This window comes from Salmo trutta, chromosome 3, assembly GCF_901001165.1.
Source record: "Salmo trutta chromosome 3, fSalTru1.1, whole genome shotgun sequence".
Taxonomy (NCBI): domain Eukaryota; kingdom Metazoa; phylum Chordata; class Actinopteri; order Salmoniformes; family Salmonidae; genus Salmo; species Salmo trutta.
Genome location: NC_042959.1, coordinates 42,153,127 through 42,162,658, shown reverse-complemented (window position 1 = coordinate 42,162,658; position 9,532 = coordinate 42,153,127).

Here is a 9,532-nt window from a genome sequence, read left to right as displayed (position 1 = left end):
TTTAGAGCTTTGACCTGTGGGGAGGTCCTGAGATCATCAAGTTCCAAGAATACTTTTTAGAACACCCCAAAGGTATATTTCAGTTCTTTGGGGTATAGATGAGCCATAGATGAGGCCCATAAGCAACGTACATGACTGTGTAACACTGGGAATACCAGCCAGGACCTCTGCTCCTTCGATGCAGATCCCATGCTCTATATTCTGGTGCAGATCCTTCACAGTGAACACTTTCATCACATGTTGAATGAGGTCCTCTCACATCATGGTGTCGTCAGAACTGACAGAGTGAAGAAATTAAGAAATAATCAACTAGGCTACTAGATTAACTGTGCAACTTGAGAGGAGAGGGAAAGAAAGGAAGATACCTCATTTATAGATAAATAAGGATACAAAAATAAAAACCTTTACCTTGTATTCTGTGATAAGGTCCTTAACCCTCTCGCCGAGGTAAATGATCAGGCCACGGATCACACTGTCTCTTCTTTCCTGGATGGTGTTGCACTGTAATATGATGTTATACAAATATTTGCATTTAATACCGGAAAATAAATACACAGTATAACCTATATGCTATTGTAAAGGTGTTACTGTGCATACCCCGTACAGAACTTCAAGGATTTTCTGCATGTCCGCCTTGAAAGCACCTCCTTTTGACTTAAACAAGTCCAATAGTTTTGGTGTAAATTCATCCAGCTTCTGCATGGACTCAAGAGCAACAGTTGTAAGACATGGGTACTTTTTACCAAAGCTTCTGCAACCTGACAAATTTGTAGACTTGACGGATAGGCTGTAAACTGGAAGATCCTTTCAGACAGATTGTTGAGTGGTGTTCCATCCTTCATGTGTGCTTCATTAGCTGCCTCAAGAATGAGCTCTGTATCATAAGCAAAGCGAGGAACATCAAACTCGGATGGCAATGTTAGTTTACGGATATCAGGGCCCTCCAATAGGACCCGTAGCCTGGCAGACATTTCTGTTCTGTTGTAGTGAAAGTGATCCTGTCAAGAAAAAATGAATAAAAGTTATCAAATAGGTATGATGTCAAAAATGGGTATCCATCCAAAAATGGGTATCCATCGAAAAATGGGTATCATTAAATTGATAAAGTGCTGCATACTAGATCTCATAATAATAAACGTGCAAAACCAAGCATTTCTATTCTATACTGTTGGAATCAGCTAAACTTTGAACATTGAGATATTAAATAAATGATAGAGAAGAAGCCTTAAATAGGAAGATTAAAAGAGACTGGGTTGTGTGTCAGAAGTTAATGGTTCTCTGTGGGAAGACGGATAGCTTTGGAATGTGTTGGGTGGAAGGGAGTAGAGCAACGGTTGAGATAGAGGAAACAGATGGACATCTGTGGACTAGGGGAAGGAGGGGTTGAGGTCAGGAGGTGAGGTCAGTTCCCCTTAAGGGAGTAATAGGTTACCTTCTTTCTGTTGAACCATAAGATGTAAGGATTGGAGAGAGGAGGAGGAGTGTCCTAAAGTGGGATGTATACACAGTGGGGGAAAAAAGTATTTGATCCCCTGCTGATTTTGTACGTTTGCCCACTGACAAAGAAAGGATCAGTCTATAATTTCAATGGTAGGTTTATTTGAACAGTGAGAGACAGAATAACAACAAAAATATCCAGAAAAACGCATGTCAAAAATATTATAAATTGATTTGCATTTTAATGAGGGAAATAAGTATTTTACCCCCTCTCAATCAGAACGATTTCTGGCTCCCAGATGTCTTTTATACAGGTAACCAGCTGAGATTAGGAGCACACTCTTAAAGGGAGTGCTCCTAACCGCAGCTTGTTACCTGTAAAAAAGACACCTGTCCACAGAAGCAATCAATCAATCAGATTCCAAACTCTCCACCATGGCCAAGACCAAAGAGCTCTCCAAGGATGTCAGGGACAAGATTGTAGACCTACACAAGGCTGGAATGGGCTACAAGACCATCGCCAAGCAGCTTGGTGAGAAGGTGACAACATTTGGTGTGATTATTCGCAAATAGAAGAAACACAAAAGAACTGTCAATATCCCTCGGCCTGGGGCTCCATGCTAGATCTCACCTCGTGGAGTTGCAATGATCATGAGAACGGTGAGGAATCAGCCCAGAACTACACGGGAGGATCTTGTCAATGATCTCAAGGCAGCTTGGACCATAGTCACCAAGAAAACAATTGGTAACACACTACGCCGTGAAGGACTGAAATCCTGCAGTGCCCGCAAGGTCTCCCTGCTCAAGAATACATATACAGGCCCGTCTGAAGTCTGCCAATGAACATCTGAATGACTCAGAGGACAACTGGTGAAAGTGTTGTGGTCAGATGAGACTAAAATGGAGCTCTTTGACATCAACTCAACTCGCCGTGTTTGGAGGAGGAGGAATGCTGCCTATGACCCCAAGAACACCATCTCCACCGTCAAACATGGAGGTGGAAACATTATGCTTTGGGGGTGTTTTTCTGCTAAGGGGACAGGACAACTTCACCGCATCAAAGGGACGATGGACGGGGCCATGCACCGTCAAATCTTGGGTGAAAACATTTGCCAACACCCAATAGACTCCTGTGATTTTGTGCGTTTTGCAGTATGTTCCAAGTGGATTGCACACTTCAAAGTCATTAACATAGAGAAGTAAAGATAGGGTTAATTAATCTCCTGATAAACAGTCATTTTCTTTGAAATGTGTGCCATCATAAAAAGACTCGAGAAAAACTCAGAGGCCTACTTTTTAAAGCTTTGTCCTGAATATCCTTGTTGCTCAATACTTGTAACAGTGACTGCAGAATAGGAACATACTGAAAGCTTTTTCCTTTCTTTGCATCAAGTATATATTTTACTGGCTCCACCACAAAAAAAACAAATTCTTATAAAACTGCTTCCTGTTGTACGGTGATGTGAGAAGTCCATCCGGCCCTAAAACTGGGCTCATGAGATTTGTCTCACAGACATCTTGAACCAAATCTGAGATTATGTAATTGTCAATAACAAAGCCGTATTTCCTTAAACAGGAATTAACTATGTATTTTATGACTGGACCTGACACAGAGCATGATATGAAGTGCAGTTCCTCTACAACCTCATTGATACACTTGTTTGACATGTTGTAAATACTTCCAATTTGAGGAAAAACTGACACATTTTTTGCTCAATGTCATTTTGTAATTCTGGTTCTTCTAAAGTTTCTTCCTCTTCATGGACTTGTGTATTTGAATGGTCAATATGTTTCTGTAAGACTCCAGTTCTAAAGTTGCCCAGAGAATGCGGATTGTATTTTTGACTCCTATGAGATGCAAAGGTACCATATACATTTGTTCTAAATCCACACTTGTCAAATACGCAGAGGACAGTTTTGTGTTTTTAGTTTCCAAAGTGTTGAAAAAATATTTTTCTGCTGAAAAACTGCAAGCTCTGCACATTTCACATTTAAAAGAAAATACCTCTCCTGGCCTTACTGACTTGTCAGTTGCATGTTGCCTCGACAAATGTACCTTAACTTGTTATGGATAGGGGGCAGTATTTTCACGGCCGGATAAAAAATGTACCCGATTTAATCTGGTTATTACTCCTGCCCAGAAACTAGAATATGCATATAATTAGTAGCTTTGGATAGAAAATACTCCACTGTTTCTAAAAATGTTTGAATGGTGTCTGTGAGTATAACAGAACTCAAATGGCAGGCAAAAACCTGAGAAGATTCTGTACAGGAAGTACCCTGTCTGACCATTTCTTGGCCTTCTTTGTCATCTCTATCCAAAACAAAGGACGTGACATGTAACGTGACAATTTCTAAGGCTCCCATAGGCTCTCAGAAGGCGCCAGAACGTTGAATGATGACTTTGCAGCCCATGGCTGAAAAACAGTAGCGCATTTGGTAAGTGGTCGGTCTGAGAACAATGAGACGGGGGTGCGCGTGCACGTGAAGAGTCCATTTTAGATTATCAGTCTTTGAACGAAAACAACGACTCCCGGTCAGAATATTATCGCTATTTTACGAGAAAATCGCATAAAAATTGATTTTAAACAGCGTTTGACATGCTTCGAAGTACAGTAATGGAATATTTTGAATTTTTTTTGTCACGATACGCGTCCGCGCGTCACCCTTCGTTACCCTTCGTATAGTGTCTTGAACGCACGAACAAAATGCCGCTATTTGGATATAACTAATTATTTGGAACCAAACCAACATTTGTTGTTGAAATAGAAGTCCTGGGAGTGCATTCTGACGAAGAACAGCAAAGGTAATCCAATTTTTCTTATAGTAAATCTGAGTTTGGTGAGTACCAAAATTGGTGGGTGTCAAAATAGCTAGCCCGTGATGGCGAGGTATGTACTCAGAATATTGCAAAATGTGCTTTCACCGAAAAGCTATTTTAACATCGGACACCGCGATTGCATAAAGTAGTTCTGTATCTATAATTCTTAAAATAATTGTTATGTTTTTTGTGAACGTTTATCGTGAGTAATTTAGTAAATTCACCGGAAGTGTTCGGTGGGAATGCTAGTTCTGAACGTCACATGCTAATGTAAAAAGCTGGTTTTTGATATAAATATGAACTTGATTGAACAAAACATGCATGTATTGTATAACATAATGTCCTAGGACTGTCATCTGATGAAGATCATCAAAGGTTAGTGCTGCATTTAGCTGTGGTTTTGGTTTTTGTGACATTATATGCTAGCTTGAAAAATGGGTATTTGATTATTTCTGGCTGGGTACTCTCCTGACATAATCTAATGTTTTGCTTTCGCTATAAAGGCTTTTTGAAATCAGACAGTGTGGTTAGATAAAGGAGAGTCTTGTCTTTAAAATGGTGTAAAATAGTCATATGTTTGAAAAATTGAAGTTTTCGGATTTTCGAGGAGTTTGTATTTCGCGCCACGCCCATCATTGGATATTGGAGCAGGTGTTCCGCTAGCGGAACGTCTAGATGTCAGAGGTTAAGGGAACCCCATGTTTTGAAGGAACAGATGCAATCTGGGTGGAGGCAGGGCAGTGGTTGATTATGTCCATGCCTCAGCCTATAGTGCTTCAAAAGTTCGGCTTGTTCTGTTTGTTGAGTAAAATGGCGTCGGAAGAAATGGCAGCAGTTTTAAGGGCGCCCAACCAATTGTGCTATTATGTTTTTTTTCGCATTATTTGAAACTTATTTTCTACATAATGTTTCTGCAACCGTATCTTACGGCAAAAAAGAGCTTCTGGATATCAGGACAGCGAACACTCACCTCAGATTAGACTAAGATTTTTTTCTTCAACAAGCAGGAAGCACAGGACATTCTCCAAACACCTGACAGTGTCATGTTCTGACCTGTAAATGTGTTATTTGTTAGTGTTTAGTATGGTCAGGACGTGGCACGGGGTATTTTGTTTATATGTTTCGGGGATTGTTAGTCTATGTGTATAGACAAGGGGTGTTTGATTAGAGTGATCTAGAGTTTTGGTATATGTTCTATGTTATGGCATTTTCTATGTTTATTCTAGTCACTCTGTTTCTATGTGCAGTTTTGTTCTTGACCTTCAATTGGAAGCAGCGGCTCCTCGTTGCTTCTGATTGAAGGTCCTATAATTAGGGGTTTGTTTGTATTGTGGATTGTGGGTAGTTGTATTCTGTTTTGTGCTTATCACCTGACAGAACTGTTAGTGTCGTTTCCGTTAATTGTATACGTGTTTCGTTTGTTTCTCCTTCTTCAATATTAAAAAAGAATATGAGTATACACTTCCCTGTTGCGTCTTGGTCCTCCACACACGACATGCGTTACAGAACTACCCACCAGACTCGGACCAAGCAACAGAAGAGGGAGCAGCCAAGGAAGCAGGAGGATTACAGGGAATCGTGGTCATGGGAGGAAATCCTGGCGGGAGAAGGTCCGTGGCGAAGGAACGGTGAGGACCGGGAGAAGTACGTTTGGACACGGCTAGCAAGAAAGCCTGACATGCAGCCCCAATATTTTTTTTTGGGGGGTGGGCACACGGGGTGGGTGGCTGGGCAAAGGATGCCCCTGAAGCCAACACCTCGTGCTTATTATGGGGAGCACATGGAGTGGAGAGCGCCAAAGTACGAAGAGGTATACAAGAGGTATACAAGCAAAGGCCATGCTAGAGTGGGCATCCAGCCTGGAAGGAGGATGCCAGCCCAATACGTCTGGCCACCGGTACACCTCCGAAGTCCAGGCTATAATAAGCATACTCACCTCTACGCACGGCGACCATCAGGCCCCTGCATAGCCCAGTCCGCCCTGTACCAGCACCCCGAACGTACAGGGCTACTGCCATCCAGCCAGGACGGGTTGTGCAGGAGGTGAGCTCGAGACTTCCAGTACTCACCCAAGGCCCGGTGTATCCTACTCCTGCTCCTCGTAGAAGCCCTCAGGTGCGTGTATCCAGTCTGGCTCCTCCGAAGCCAGCACCGCGCACCAGGCTTCCCGAGCGGCAGCCTAGTCCAGCTCAACCTATTCCGGCTCCCCGCACAAGCCTGCAGGTGCGTGTCTCCAGACTGGCTCCTCCGAAGCCAGCACCGTGCACCAGGCTTCCCGAGCGGCAGCTCAGTCCAGCTCGACCTATCCCAGCTCCCTGCACAAGCCTACAGGTGTGTGTCTTTAGTCTGACTCCCCCGAAGCCAGCACCAGGCTCCCAGTGCGGTAGCCCAGCCCAACTCGTCCTACTCTTGCCCCTAGCACTAGCCCTGAGGTATGTGGGCCTAGTCCGGCGTCCCCTACGCCAGCCCCACGTACCAGGCCTTCAGTGCACGCGCCTCGCCCAGATGGCACAGCGACAGCGTCTCGCCCAGAGTGCCCAGCGACAGCGCCTAAACCAGAGTGGCAGACAACAGCGTCTCAGTCAGAGTGTCTGACGACAGTGCCTCAGCCCGAGTGTCCGGCACCTATGCCTGAGAGAGAAGTGGCCCACTGTCCACGGCCAGAGTCGCACGACAGTCCAGTGCAACCAGAGTTACCCGTAGCGAGGATCCCAAGTCCGAGGTTGACAAAGAGGGACCTCGCCCCAAAGTCTGCCAAGAAGAGGGGTGAGCAAGGGGCTGAGCGAGGGATACGTCCTGCTCCAGAGCCACCTCCGTAGGGACGAGTATGCGGGAAGGGGGGAGCGTTGCAGAGGCATCGTCGGTGATGCCCTCCCATCCCTCCCATATAAACTGGGATTTTTTGGTTTTGTGGTTTATTTTTGTATTTTCCTTTTGTTAGGTGCATCCAGGGGTTGCACCTTTGGGGGGGGGGGGGGGGGGTACTGTCACGTTCTGACCTCTAAAGGTGATATTTGTTAGTGTTTAGTATGGTCAGGACGTGGCAGGGGGTATTTTGTTTATATGTTTCGGGGATTGTTAATCTATGTGTATAGACAAGGGATGTTTGATTAGAGTGGTCTAGAGTTTTGGTATATGTTCTATGTTAGGGCAATTTCTATGTTTATCCTAGTCACTCTGTTTCTATGTGCAGTTTTGTTCTTGACCTTCAATTGGAAGCAGCGGCTCCTCGTTGCTTCTGATTGAAGGTCCTATAATTAGGGTTTGTTTGTATTGTGGATTGTGGGTAGTTGTATTCTGTTTTGTGCTTATCACCTGACAGAACTATTAGTGTCGTTTCCATTAATTGTATACGTGTTTCATTTGTTTCTCCTTCTTCAATATTAAAAAAAGAATATGAGTATACACTTCCCTGTTGCATCTTGGTCCTCCACACACGACACGCGTTACAGACAGGGCCAACATCCCCGTTATTTGCAAGAGGAGGAGACGCAGATATAGAGGACACAGAGCGGGATGCCTCGTGAGGATCCGCAGGAGGCGAGTGGGAAAGCTGCCGTTACCGTCAATATTACTCGCCAACGTGCAATAACCTACCAACGGGACATCAAAAACTGTAAAATCCCATGTTTCACGGAAATGTGGCTGAATGACGACATGGACACTCAGCTAGCGGATATACGCTGCACCATAGAACAGCACACTCCGGTAAGAAGGGGGGGGGGGGGGGGGGGGTCTGTACATATTTGTAAACAGCTAAGGAAGTCTCTAGATGTTGCTTGCATGAAGTAGAGTATATTGTGATAAATTGCAGGCCACACAACTTACTTAGAGTTGTCAGCTATACTTTTCGTGGCTGTTTATTTACCACCACAGACAGATGCTGGCACTAAGACCACACTCAGTCAGCTGTATAAGGAAATAAGCAAACAAGAAACCACTCACCCAGAGGCAGCGCTCCTAGTGGCCAGAGACTTTAATGCAGGGAAACTGAAATCAATTCTACCAAATTTCTATCAACATGTTAAATGTGCAACCAGAGGGAAAAAAATTCTAGATCACCTGCACTCCACACACAGAGACGTGTACAAAGCTCCCCCTCGCCCTCTATCCTCCTGATTCCTGCTTACAAGCAAAAATTAAAGCAGGAAGCACCAGTGACTCGGTCTATAAAAAAGTGGTCAGATGAAGCAGATGCTAAACTACAGGACTGTTTTGCTATCACAGACTGGAACATGTTCTGGAATTCTTCCAATGGCATTGAGTACACCACATCAGTCACTGGCTTTATCAGTAAGTGCATCGAGAACGTCGTCCCCACAGTGACTGTACGTACATACCCCAACCAGAAGCCATGGATTAAAGGCAACATTCGCAGTGAGCTAAAGGGTAGAGCTGCCACTTTCAAGGTGCGGGACTCTAACCTGGAAGCTTACAAGAAATCATGCTATGCCCTGCGACGAACCATCAAACAGGCAAAGCGTCAATACAGGGCTAAGATTGAATCATACTACACTGGCTCCGACGCTCGTCTTATGTGGCAGGGCTTGCAAACTATTACAGACTACAAAGGGAAGCAGAGCCGCGAGCTGCCTTGTGACACGAGCCTACCAGACAAGCTAAATAATTTATATGCTTGCTTTGAGGCAAGCAACACTGGGCATGCATGAGAGCATCAGCTGTTCTGGATGACTGTGTGTCACGATCTTCGTAGCCAACGTGAGTAAGACCTTTAAACAAGTCAACATACACAGGCTGCGGGGCCAGACGGATTACCAGGACGTGTGCTCCGGGCAGGTGCTGACCAACTGGCAGGTGTCTTCACTGACATTTTCAACATGTCCCTGATTGAGTCTGTAATACCAACATGTTTCAAGCAGACCACCACAGTCACTGTGCCCAAGAACACAAAGGCAACCTGCCTAAATGACTACAGACCCGTAGCACTCACGTCCGTAGCCATGAAGTGCTTTGAAAGGGTGGTAATGGCTCACATCAACACCATTATTCCAGAAACCCTAGACCCACTCCAATTTGCATACCACCCAAACAGATCCACAGATGATGCAATCTCTATTGGTTCACCTATAGTTAGTGCTAAATGCAGCACTAACCTTTGATGATCTTCATCAGATGACACTCCTAGGACATTATGTTATACAATACATGCATGTTTTGTTCAATCAAGTTCATATTTATATCAAAAAACAGCTTTTTACATTAGCATGTGATGTTCAGAACTAGCATACCCACCGAAAACTTACGGTGAATTTA